The sequence below is a fragment of the Lissotriton vulgaris genome, chromosome 3_1, assembly GCF_964263255.1.
Source record: "Lissotriton vulgaris chromosome 3_1, aLisVul1.2, whole genome shotgun sequence".
NCBI classification, from domain to species: domain Eukaryota; kingdom Metazoa; phylum Chordata; class Amphibia; order Caudata; family Salamandridae; genus Lissotriton; species Lissotriton vulgaris.
The window spans coordinates 1,093,293,204-1,093,307,251 of NC_141689.1; positions in this window are offsets into that span (position 1 = coordinate 1,093,293,204).

The window sequence follows — 14,048 nt, forward strand, 5'->3', positions numbered from 1 at the left end:
GTGTTGCGCCCAACAGCCACCGAGCCATTTCCTTTGCTTCATAGGCGCTATATTCGTGGACGTCTTCTTCTTCTTCTTCTTCAATGATGGATGGAACGGTGGATGGGAAGTCGTCGTCCTCATTCAGGGGGATCATGGCCATGTTGTTTCCCTCTTTTAGTCCATTGGCTGTTGCTGCGCAGGTGCAGGATCGAAGCGGACGTCTCTCCTGTGGATCCATGCTTTCGAATCTACCTCTAAAACAGCTAATCGTTGCGAGCTGCCGACTGCTGCTGCTTAAATTCTGTTTTCTACCTACTTTTAATATATTGTTTAGGAAGGATTATGCACTGTTTTAAATTTGTTATGAGGGTGCTCCTTTGATTTTAAAAATATTCGAGTGCTTCTTCATATATTTCTGGTTCTGTTTTTACCTCGCTGGCTGTATGGGATTGTGCATTGTAACCTGTGCCCCCCCGGTCCACCGCAGTCAAGAGCGGACTGTTTGAGTGGATGGAGGTCACAGGGCAACTCCACAAACTAATTTCCAACCCACTTCCGGGTTGTCTCACACTCTACCGCCATTTTCAGGCAAGGGACGCTCTAGTGGGTGCATTACCTTCCCAAGACGGGCCCTTCAAAAGCAGCCTATGGAACTAGCACGCAGTGGACGAGCGCAGCGGGTGTGCCGGCGGCACGCCGAAGGCACGCCAAAGGCAAGCCCGTCTGCTCCCGTCTGCGCCAGATCGGGACCCGGGGCCCAAACCCCTGCCCTGCGCAGTAGCGATATTATAAAGCTCTCTTCCTCCCAGCTGTTGAACTACCGCATGAACTCCCGACCTACCTCCGCTCGCCATGATGCAGACGGTAACTCCTCCGCGTGCCCGGGCTGCAACTTTACATTTAAAACTTACCTATGTGATCCAGGAAATGCTACTAAACCTGATATTACAGCCCACCAGCACGCTCAAATTGTTAGGAAACCCAAGCCAGCTCTCCCCAATAACTTCTCTTTTTTTAATATTAACTGTCGCTCCCTCTCTAAACATCAGGCAGACATCTTCGATCTCCTAGTGGACTTACAAACTGACACCAGCTTCCTAACGGAGACATGGCTTAACGGAGACATGGCTTAACAGCTGCTCTGGGCCTGACGTGGCCAGAGCTTTGCCATCTAACTACGCTATCGTCATGAAGGACAGAGTAGACAGGATGGGAGGAGGGATTGCCATTATTTTTAAAAACACCTTTGGCTGTAAGTTTGACGAAGTACTGATTTTCGATTGTGAAGCTGCAGTTCTTAAACTAAATCTGACTCCCCATTTCACTCTGGGGAACCGCCCCCCTGGCCCTGCCGGCTCTTGGGCAATGAACTTCCCCAATCTCATTACCACTCAACTGCTCCATTTAGCAAATTTTACAATTATAGGTGATCTTAATCTCCACCTAGAGGACTCTAACTGTACTAATAGTAGCACTTTTGTCTCTGACTTAGCGGCCATGAATATTTCATTTCAAATTAGTGGGCCTACACATAAAGCAGACCACCTCCTTGACCCCATGTTTTCCAATCTACCTTCCCTACACTGCCCAGTAGCCATTCCGCTGCGCTGGACTGATCACTTAGTGGGCTTCAGTCTTGAAGCCCACCGCCTCGCATATGCGAATAGCAACATCGCTGCTAAACCTTCCAGGAACTGGAAAAATCTTGACATTACCAAGTTTAACTTATGTTTGTCCAATAATGCTCTGACTTTCCAAAACAATGACGCGTTGGACCTGGTAGCATTTCAAGATTGGATTGAGTCGGTTCTTGATACTTGCCTCCCAATCTCAGTCAGGAAGTTCAATAGTCACCACCCCCGCCTGCCCCCTGGTTCTCCGAAGAATTAAAGATGGAGAAAACCAAATGTAAAAACTCGGAGTGTCGGTGGCGAAAGACCTATGCACCTGAAGCCAAAACCGCCTACCTCACTATTAAATGGGCTTATCATTCTCATTGTAGGTCTGCTCGTGCTAATTATTTTTCCACATCCATCACTGAGGCCAAAAATTGCCCTAAAATTTTTATTCAACATGGTCAAAGATCTATCTGGCTCAGCTGCCACGCAACCACCTCCTAGTCTAAATACAACACAATGCGAGAATCTTGCCCAATTTTTCCTTAATAAAGTGGAAACTATCTATTCCCCTCTGGCTAGCACTACCCTCTCTTATTCTCCCCACCTACTGTGACCACATTGATCGTCTCGCCTTAGTGCCCGAAACCTGCACTGCTCAGATGCATAGGATCACTCCTGACACCTGGCCACTCTTGGACATCGTAACACTCACACAACATCTCAGTCAAATTAAATCAGGATCCCCCTGTGACTCACTGCCCATTGCAGTTTTACAACAAATCGAATCACCCTCACTTAATTACATTCTTCAACTTCTCAACACATCCCTAACGACCTCCACTGTTCCCTCAGACTGGAAACATGCAATGGTTGTTCCAATATTTAAAAAAACTAACTCTGACCCTGCAATCCCTTCTAACTTCCGTCCTATTTCACTCCCCCCCCTCTCAAAGATTCTCGAGAGACATATTAATGGGCATTTATCTAAATTTATTGAAACCAATGGGCTCTTGCATCCTTCCCAGTCAGGCTTTAGGACTGGCTCCTCCACCGAGTCCACCCTCCTAGGGGTTACTGAAATGCTTTGACAAAACATTGACGCTGGTAAAACAATGGCCTTGGTATTGCTTGACCTGAGCGCGACCTTTGATATGGATACGGTCTCCCATACCGCACTCTTAAAGGCCCTCCAATCCTCTGGTGTCACCGGGGCGGACCTGAACTAGCTTAGTTCTTTTCTTTCTGACCGCACCTTGCAAGTCTTTTCCTCCACCTCCAAATCCAAGCCTCACTCCTCACCTTATGGGATTCCCCCAGGGTTCTACTCTCAGCCCCCTGCTGTTCAATATTTACATCGGACCCCTGGCAGCTTTGGTTGAGGAATCTGGGTTCTTGCTTTTTTCATATGCCGACGATACCTAGATCTTCTCTCTCAGCTGTAAAAACCTCTGAGCCTTTGGCACTTCGATCAGGCCTTAGTAAAGTTGTGGCCTGGATGAATGCCAAATTTTTAAAACTCAATGGCGCTAAAACGGAGGTTCTGATGCTGGAGAAAGATGAGGTCTCTGGGGCCCTCAACACTGGCCTCCAGAAATGGGCATGCTTCCACAACCCTCTACCCAAGTACGCAACCTCGGTTTCATTGTCAACGAAACTCTCTCTATTGCTTTTCAGTCAATTGGTCTCTCTAACTATGAGGCAACAAGTCACTAAGGTTGCTGCTACTTGCTCCACCATTCTGAAATGGTTGAGGAAGATTGTGTGGATGCTCCCACTTGAAGCCCGATTCAGAAAAGTGGGTGGTGATGGACAGAGTATCTGAATTAAGCAGAACACTCCTACCCAGTCAACAGATCAGGGCTTGATCCATCACCGTTTTTTAGCTCACTGCACCATCCCAGCTCAGAACCTGGCTACATGCAAATTAGTCTGTCCCTGGCCCAGTGCATCATGGGAACAGGGCAGACCAAACTACCAAGCCAATTCTTTTACTGGAAAGGAAACAAGCTTCCGGGGACCGGTTTCTGGTATTACATCAGTCTTCGGCCCGGCTTGCTTGAATCCTGATGGTGCAGTGAGCAAGGGGCCCCCAGAAGCTTGTTTCCTTTCCAGTAAAAGAATTGGCTTGGTAGTTTGGTCTGCCCTCTTCCCATGGTTCTGAGCTGGGATGGTGCAGTGAGCTAAAAAACGGTGATGGATCAAGCCCTGATCTGTTGACTGGGTAGGAGTGTTCTGCTTAATTCAGAGACTCTGTCCATCACCACCCCCCTTTTCTGAATCGTTTTGTCCACCATAAGGGTGGAAGGGTATGCTCAGATGTGAGTCCCTTGCTCACTGCACCATCAGGATTCAAGCAAGCCGGGCCGAAGACGGCTGTAATGCCAGAAACCGGTCCCCGGAAGCTTGTTTCCTTTCCAGTAACAGAATTGGCTTGGTAGTTTGGTCTGCCCTGTTCCCATAATGCACTGGGCCAGGGACAGACTAATTTGCATGTAGCCAGGTTCTGAGCTGGGATGGTGCCGTGAGCTACAAAACGGTGATGGATCAAGCCCTGATCTGTTGACTGGGTAGGAGTGTTCTGCTTAATTCAGAGACTCGGTCCATCACCACCCCCCTTTTCTGAATCCCACTTGAAGCCCAGCGTACCGTAATCCAAGCCCTTGTTACATCTAGGCTGGATTACGGGAGTATTCTTTACTTGGGAGTCAACAAAGAGGTAACACGTAAATTGCAGTGAGTACAAAACTTGGCTGCTAGATTGCTTTGCAGAGCATCCAAAACTGCTTCGACGTCTGGGCTGCTTGTAGATCTCCACTGGCTTCCAGTGGAGAAACATGTCCAATTCAAGTCTCTGACCTACATGTTCCCTATTAAGCAGGCAAAGTCTCCCCGCTACTTGCAACATCTAGCAAGTCCCTATGTTCCCTCCCGCACTCTCCGGTCTTCCACCCAAGAGAAATTCCAAGTCCCTAAAGTTAGACTTCCTCGCATAGGAGGGCGCTCATTTGCCTACCTGGGCCCTGCCTTATGGAACGCTCTGCCATTGCCTCTCCGCATGGAACCAGACCTTCTCTTATTTCATAGATCTCTCAAAACATTGCTTTTCAGCCAATAGGTCTCTCTAACTTTTGCTGTTCCTCACAGCTCCGGGAAACCCTTGTTGGTAGCTGTGCGCTGATATAATAATTTAAACAAATAAATAAATAAATATATAGTAATAACACACAAGCGTGCTCCACAAAGGAAATTCCCTAATCAAAATCAATTGGGAATATATAGAGAGAAAAAGGGGTCAGTTCAGAAACCCCATAAAGAGTTCTGGTTAAAGAGAGCATAAAGCTTTTTAATTACAAGTTGGGAAGTATTCTCAGCTCAAAGATTCCAGCAAACAGCTCAGTAAAATCTACGTAACGCAGCCCCTCATGACGAGAAGGCATCAGAAACTCGAAATGAGTCTCCATTCAGAGAGACCATGAAGAAACCCGGAACCTGTTGAGTTGCCCTATGAACACACAAATTCTATTTTGCAATATTATTTATTTTCACCTCCCTCATCCTCCAATAGAATATCAGTAAACTCTGCGAATAAGTAAACTCCCCATTTTATCATCGTAGCATAATAGACTTTCAGACATTAGACTTGGAAATTTTACAACATTGTTTTCTGGTGGTCCATAAACGTCTTCCCATTAATCAGTCTTCCTGTGGCTTCGTCTCCTCCCAGTGAGAACCTTACTATCAGTTGTTTAATACAAAACAAGTGTCTATTTACTAGTTACCAGTAGGCCTCTGAAGTAAAAACATCTGCAGTAAACAGAAGAAAAACAATTTACACATCTATTCAATGTGAAAAACAGGCCTTTCATGTTAATGCATTATTTTTCAATTCAACATGGCATATCTTAAATCAGCATGTTACCATTTACAGGCCTACTATATTTAAGTATGATTACCTACTAAAACTTTGCATTCAGCATATGTTTTATTTAAAGTAATCTGGTGAATATTATTAAGAAAAGCATTTTGACAGCAAATAAAAGTCACTGCAGCAGGGTGCAACCCTCATGCGGGCCCCAATCTCAAAGACCAGGAGGCTCTCTGGGCAAAAAAAGTGGAGCTCATAAATTTACCTAAAGGAGGGTGAAATGAAGTATACTGCAATGGTGCTCTCCCTCTTATGTGAGAAACCACTGCCTTACGGGTTCCATTGATGTTAATTAATGAACCCTGCTGGGATCAGATGACACAACAGTGCCCCAATACCCAGGGAACTGTCGCAGATATCAGAAGAACCTCACAAGCAACATGAGAAAACTTATGTTTGCCCTGGTAGGCCTTTTTTCTAAGAACAAACTTAATTGGCATTTTCTTTGTCTACATGATAATCACCAACAATTATGTAATTATACAATATATGAAATTATATTGACCATCATGAGCTACAATATGTATGAAATATAAAAGAAAAAAAAATTGTAATACAGAAAACAGAACATAATGACATAGAATACAATAACTGGGGCATTATAAAACCTTAAGGAATTATCTCTGTTACATGTCCAGGAAACCAAAAGCAATTTATCTAGTTTACATTCAACTGACACATAATAGTATATTAACATAGGTTTAGATTGTGGGGCAAAATCTTATGTTGGGGATGAGGGTGAAGATGGTGATGTCAAAATGATTCCTCTGTAATCTGCCCAGAGTTGCCTTACATGTATATGTTTCTGTGGGCACCCACAGGCTTTAAAGACCGACTCCTCCAATCCCAAACAGAAATACATTCATGGCTTCCATGCAGTCAGTGAAGGTGGGGTGGGTGCTTTCCAAAGACAGACGATGTCCCGTTTGGCGATAGTGAGGCCAAGAAACAACAGATGTTGGTTATATCTGTTGCCCCTGATGTATTCCGTTATGTGTAGGAGTGCTAGGCGAGATGTATTTGGTAAAGACCATCCCAGCACTTCAGCCAAACAGCTACGAATACCCTTTCAAAATATCCAGAGCCGGGCAGGACCATACTGTATGAATAAAAGTATATTCCTCCATTCTGCAACGAAGGCACTGAGGGGAGGCAATAAGATCCACTCTATAAAGTTGTGATCGGGGGAAATATATTCTGTGCAGATACTTCAATTGTATAAATCACAACCTCGAAAAGATGGCATGCCCTCAGGGGGACTCCAGCACCTCCCTCCAAACATCATTGGCTTCCCTAAGGGACTCTAATGTTGACGCACTGTGAGTTACCAATGTTTGGTATATTTTAGAAATTGTGTGGTCTATGAGGTCGCCTATGAGGAGCATGACCTCTAATGGATTGAATTCAGGGAGGGCGGAAATCTCCTTAAGATGGGGAGCGATGGCATGGCAAAACTGGAGATACCTTTAAAACTGAGAGTGTGGGATGGAATATTCATTTTGAAGATCAGAAAAGGATTTGAGGGTTTGTCCTGCAAAACATCAGCCAAGGTGGAGATGCCAATTTGGTCCCATCCCTTGAACCCCTGTAGTCGCTGCACCTGGGGAAGAAGACGATTACACCAGAGCGGAGCCGCGCCGGTCAGACGATTCAGCCAGCCAATGCGACGGAGCGACTGGTGCCATAATACTATGATCGCCTTGGTGGCCAGAGGAAAGTCCTGAATGCTAGCAGATTATATAAATATTTAGAAAGCGATGCGTCACCCAGGAGCCGTCGCTCTAGCACGTAGGCCCGCTCACACTGGGGAGAATACCACCAGTGGTTGAGCACCTGCGAATGGGAAGCAGCATAGTAGGACTGGGTATCAGCCATAGCAATGCCCCCACAATAGGTAGAGAGAAAATAAGTCTTATTGAAGTTCATATATATTCTGGAGGTTTCACCAAATATCCGCATAATCTGTCAAATATGGGGGCCTGATCTGCGGGGTGTCGGAAAGAAAATAAAGGACATCGGCTGCATAGAAAGCAAATCTATCAAAGACCTCTGCCGACCACTCGAACCCCTGATTAGGGCATACATGCGAACCCAGGGCGCCAAGGGCTCGATGGCCAAGGCAAATAGGAGTGGAGATAAGGGACAGACTTGGGGCGTTCCACGGGTGATAGGAAATGGGGTGAATACTCTGACGGATACACGCACAGAGGCCATCAACCTACCATATTGCATTCAAATATAGGATAAAAATTTGGGGCCGAAATTAAGATTCTGCATAGAATGAACAGATATGTCCAGTTGACCGAATGGAATGTGCGGTCGGTATCGGCCAATAAAAGAGCAGCTGGGCGACAAAGATGGCCCACTGAAGATATTTCCATTATGGGCTCGTAGAATATTATGCCTTGTGGCGCTTCAAGACATGAACCCGGCCTGGTCCGGGTGAATAAGGTCAGGCAGATGCGTCAAAAATCTAGTAGCAACTATCTTATTTATTTATTTATTTAATTTCTTGTATAGCGCAAGAATCGACCCCGGACGGGGTATCTCCGCGCTTTGCTCGCTAGGATGTAGAAAGGGAGGAACTTTGCAGATGAGCTGTAGTCTAGTGAGCTGACCAATCCAGTTATTCCTCTAGGAACAGGTTGGTTTTGAGCTTTTTCCTGAAGGAGAAGTGGTTGGAGATTTGCCTAATACTAAAGGGCAGGTTGTTCCACAGGGTCGGCCCCACAAGGGAGAAGGCACGGCCACCTTGTCTGGTCTTTCTTACAAGAGGGGGTTTTATTAGTAGTTGGTTGCTTGAGCGTAGGGATCTGTCTGGTTTGTAGAGATGTAACTTTTGAGTCAGATAGTTGGGGCCATTCCCGAATAGGCACTTATGGACAGTGCAACAGATTTTAAATTTGACACGTTGCCGTATCGGTAGCCAATGAAGTTCTCTCACCAGAGGCCTGGAGGGGGTTCTTGTAGGGGTATTCAGAATCAGTCTTGCCGCTGTATTCTGAACTACCTGTAGGCGGTTTATGGCGTCCTCGTTGGCTTGTATCAGGAGCCCATTACAGTAATCTAATCGACTTATCACCATGGTCTGTACAAGGGTCTTTCTGTAATTGTCCGGTAGATAAGGGAAGACTCGCCTCAACAGGCCAATGGTGTGGAAACATGCCCCAGGGATCACATTCACATGTTCCTTTAAGGTTAGATTTTGGTCTAACTTCACCCCCAGATTTTTAACTGTCAATACTGGTCCTAGGTCCAGGGGCCACCAGTCAGGGGACCATAGTATAGATGCTTTTCCAAAGAGCATTACTTCCGTCTTCCCAACGTTACATTGGAGACGGTTGGAAGCCATCCAGTTAGAGATAGCCCTCATACCTTCAGCGAAATTTTCCCTAACATTAGAGTTAAGGGAGTAGAAAGGGTAGAGGAGTTGGGTGTCATCGGCGTAAGACACCGGAGTGAATCCGTATTTCCTCACCATCTCAGCAAGGGGGGCCACGTACACATTGAACAATGTGGGGCTTAGGCATGAGCCCTGTGGCACCCCCTTCGTGAGCGCCCTTGAGGTGGAACGATAGGGGCCCAGGCTGACGGATTGTGAGCGCCCGGACAGGAAACTCTCCAACCAGGAAAGGGCCTGTCCTCCAATGCCCACTCCCTTCAAACGGCTCAAAAGAATCTTGTGAGACACAGTATCAAAGGTGGCCGACAGGTCTAACAGCACCAGAATCATTGAGCCTCCTCTATCCTGTGACATCTTGATGTTATCAGTCACGGAGAGGAGTGCTGATTCGGTGCTGTAGTTGGGCCTGAACCCAGATTGTGATTGGTCCAGGCCCCCTGTCGCCTCTATGAAACTGGACATGTGGGTGTTGACATGTTTCTCGGCCAGTTTGCTCAGGAGGGGCAGAAGAGAGATGGGGCGAAGATTGGAGAGTTCCGTCCAAGGGGAGGTGGAATTTTTCCGTATAGGGTTCACTACTGCCTCTTTCCGTTGCTGAGGGAGTTTACCTTCTTTGAAAGAGAGGTTCAAGACTTTTTGAATAACGGGGCAGAGTGCTATGCTCAGAGTGTTCATCACTCTGGCAGGAAGAAGGTCAAGGGGGGACCCAGTTTTTACATTGTTTAATAATGATCTTATGTCATCCTCAGTGGCTTCAGGGATGTCAGTAAAGGTGTCAGTATTTGTCTGTGTGCAAGAGGCACTGGAGGTCTCAATAGTATTAGGATGTTTGGCCAGAATTTTGTTCGAGATGGTGTCGATTTTATCTACAAAAAATTGAGAGATATTATTGCACAACTTTTGAGAGAATGTGTCAGGGCTTTCACATGCTGAGGGGTTAGTGAAGGTTCGGAGAATTTTATATAGTTCTCTAGTCGAGTTGCCAGCTTCATCAATCTGAGATTGAAGGCTGGTTTTCCTTGCCTTTTTTATATTTTTGTAGTAGGAGGAGACAGCCTGTTGGTAAAGCTCCTTACTTTCGCTGGAATGATTCTTTCTCCATAGTTTTTCTAGCTTTCTGCATTTTTGTTTCTCTAATTTTAGCGTTTCAGTGTACCAAGTCTCCTTTTTGTTGGTCGATGGTTGTTTAATTTTTGAGGGGCTAGGAGGTTTATGGTATCGAGGAGAGTATTATTGAGTTTGGCTAGGGCCGACTCAGATTTGTCAGAGTCAGTGATAGTCGGTTTTCTCCAAGCTTCTGCAAATGCATCTGGGGTGATCTTATGCCATGATCTTCGTTTGATGCTCAGAGTGGCAGGAGGGTCAGAGGGTTTGGTTAGCTGCATGATGGAGAATTCCAGCATGCTATGGTCAGACCAGTATATGGATCTGGGGGGATGACAATGTATAGAAGGGTCATTAGAAAAGATTAGATCTAAGGTGTGGCCTCCCCTGTGGGTGGGGCCGCTGTTCCGCAGATGTAGGCCTAAGAGGGCAAGGTCAGCTATAAGAAGCTTAGTATCAGGATCATCTGGTACATCAGCATGGAAATTAAAATCCCCGAGTAAAATTAAATTTTCTCTGGCCTTCATATGTGGAGCAAGTGTTTCAGTTAAAGTTAATGTAAAGCCAGTGTTAGGGCCAGGAGGTCGGTACACTAAGGCTCCTTTCCAGTGATCCTTAGTTCCAGTATTTATTTTAAAAATCATTATTTCCATAGAAGGAAGTAAGGCTTGTTCTATTACTGTAATGTGAAGGCTGTCTTTGTATATAATGGCAGTACCGCCACCTGTTTTTATCGGGCGGTCTTGTCTCAGAATTTTGTATCCTAGAGGAATTCCTACCGTAACAATTGGGACAGTGTGTGGCTTTAACCAAGTTTCCGTGAGGAAACATATTTCCGGTTTGAGGCTAAGGATGGTGTCCCATGTTTCAGTACAGTGACGTGGGAGTGATCGAACATTTAGTAGGAAGCTTTTCCAGCCTTCCGTTTCTGGCTTGGTGGTTTTTTGAGACCCTATAATTATAGTATTGGAAGTGGCTTGGAATCTACAAAATGAACAGGAAAAGGGACCTTCTGGACATGGCCAGCTGTTATCGGCACATCTTCGAAGCCCCTGGGGTCGGAGAGTTAGTAAAGATTGTGAGGAGTATCTGATACGAGTGTCTTCTGGAGTAGCCATGGTGAACAAAAGAGTAACAAGGAAAAGGAGCAGGGTGGGTGGTCCCTGGCCCCGTCCTGTCGCGGACGGGCGCAGACGGGCTACTCTTCGGCATAGCTTCGGCTCCACTGCGCGCGAACGCTGCGCGCTCACTAGGGGGCGAGGGCTAAATAGCCCCGCGAGACCCAGCTGCTAGAGCGCTAACCGCCAAGCAGTTTCTAACCAGGAAGTGGTGTCCTCCCCCTTGCAATCAGAGGGAAGACGAATCAGCAGTCCGAAATGCGTCTCCTACGGCTATTCTACACCAATCTGAAAGTGTGGTGATTATGAGTGCAAGAATGCGAGTAGCAAATTCTAAAAAGTCGAATATTCCGTTTTTAGTCACAGATATAAAAACATTCAGGCAAATCACAGTTACATATAGTTGGAGCGCAGGCTCAATGCTGTAGCCTCTGGCGAGCTAGCGAGTCAGGAGGAACTGCCACTACCCCTTACCGGCTATGAGTTTTGCTTCAATATTCAATAAAGATGTTGGCCTGTAAGATACATGCAATTCCGGCAGGCTCCCTGGCTTGTGAAAGACAGCTATTTGTGCATGCCACCAATCTGGGGGCATAAGTGTCATCTCTGCTGCCTCTAATATGGCTGTGAGGCAGTGTGGGCCTAGTAAAATTGTATATGCCTTGTAAAAATCACACAGGAAGCCTTCCGGGTCCGATACCTTCCCCGGATGCAAGTCTGCTATAGCCTTGGTGAGTTCTTCTAATGTGAGTGGTACATCAAGTGAGTTGCGAGCTTCATCGAAGAGAGCTCGCAGGAGAGATCTATGAATAACTGGTCGATGACACAGGTGTCTAGGGCCTCCCGCACTGTGTAGAGGGACTGATAATACTCTGGAAAACTATCTACAAGTGCCTTAGGATCAGTTAATAATGCCTGGGTCGTATCACAGATCGCCGGGAATGGAATACGTGCCTGTGTCTGTTGGCAGAGTTTAAATAAAAGTCATCCAGTCTTATCGCCCCACTGACAGATTCTACTCTTTGTGGCAAGCCATGCAATCTGTGCCTCGTCTATCAACATGCTATGGTATTGTTGCTGAAGTAGGCGTGCCTGGCAGCGCTCCCCAACACCATCGACACCCCGGGTCCGCTGTTCCACCCTGATATGTTGTGCTTCTAATTGAATCAGTTCTTGTCTACGGGTTTTGTGAGCTGCCAAGCAAAAGCTGATATCTGTACCACGAATCTTGGGCTTCATGGACCCCCAGAGCATACATGCTGAGGTCGCCGTCCCTACATTAATGGTGAAATATTCTGTAAGTGAGTGATGCAACAGGGTGCTATATGTGGAGATGTGTAGGTTCCAAGTCGAGAGTTGCCACCTGAAGGGAGGCCGATCAGAAGCTAGTAAAATTTGAATGAAGATCAGTGAATGATCCGACAATCTCGAGGTAGAATTGCTGCAGTGGGAACCCTATGTACAAACATGCTGAGATAAATATATAATCTAATCCTGAATATGAAATAGGAGTATGGAAGTAGTAAGTATATCAAGCTCTCATGGGGTTGGGATCTCGCCATGTGTTCGCCCAGGCCAGCATGTTTACTAGAGTCTGTAATTTAGTATCGGGGGTCCTTGTTGGCACTCCGGCTTGTCGCCTTCTATACATGGTTGGGGACATGACATAGTTCCAATTCCCCCCCCCCCCCGATTTTTGACAACTCTCCTGGCAGGTCGCCCCATACTCCCACTAGGTGGTAAACAAAGCCCTGTCCAGAAGGCGGGTCACATATACTGCGAAGCACAACCTCCTCACCTGCGACCATCCATGTATAAAAATGTATCGCCCATGTGTATCAGACCAGGTCTTTATCAACATGAAAGGCACTCTTCAATGAATCACAATAGCAACACCTCTGGAACCTCTGGTGAACCCGGTATGGGCAGCGCTGACAAGCACGAGGCCCGGCCGAGCCCAGTTGCACGAAGAAGTGAAGGAGAAGATCAGCAGCGTCGGGAGGCCGTGTGGTGAGCAGAGCGCGACGCAGCCTGCGTTCGTGAGTGCCCGATCTGAGAAGAGACAAGCCTGTGCGCATCGCCCGAAAGTGCCTCAGCGCCACCGGAAGCTCCGCAGCCAGTCGGCTCAGCACGCACATGCGCAGAAGCAAGGAAAACCCGGTTAAGGCCCGTTCGTGCGTGAGAGGAAGCACGCGGAGGCACAGAATAGCTGCAGAGAGTCCGAGCAGCTCTCCCCAAGGCAAGACACGCCGCATGAGTGAAATAACATCCAGGAACAGGGCGGATTAAGCACAAGAAAGCCACAGTCAACAAGCAGTGGCAAATGCAAGTGAGGCAGTGGCACTGGGGCCGATCCTGAACTAGCATACAACAGGAGGGAAGGAAAAGGAGACACAACAGAAGCACAGCACGGCACAGGGGAACGGACAAGCACCTCAAGGTGCGCAAGAAGACCGCAAACACTGAAAAACACAACACAACCCAAGCAAAAGGCGCAAGACAAAAAGAAAATCAAAACGGGAAACAACAAGCACACATAGAGGAATAACTGTGCAGTCACCAAATAAAGGTGCGCCATGTCGAACCCAGCAGGACAGGCAGCCCAACAGAACCCAGCAGGACAGGCTGCCCCACCGCTAGTGGCCCCACCATCGGCAGTACATTCAGTACACTCCCAAATCACAGCACTTCGCCCATTCAGTGAACTTGCTGACCCAGCCACCGCATCACCAAGATGGAAGGTATGGGTCGGTCGCCTCGATAATTATTTTGTGGCCACGAGAGAGACAGACGGAGCCGTCAAGAGGTCGCTACTCTTACACTTTGCAGGGGACGAAATCTACAAGTTGTTCGAGCATCTCCTGAACACTGGTGCACCCTACGACTACGATGCAGCA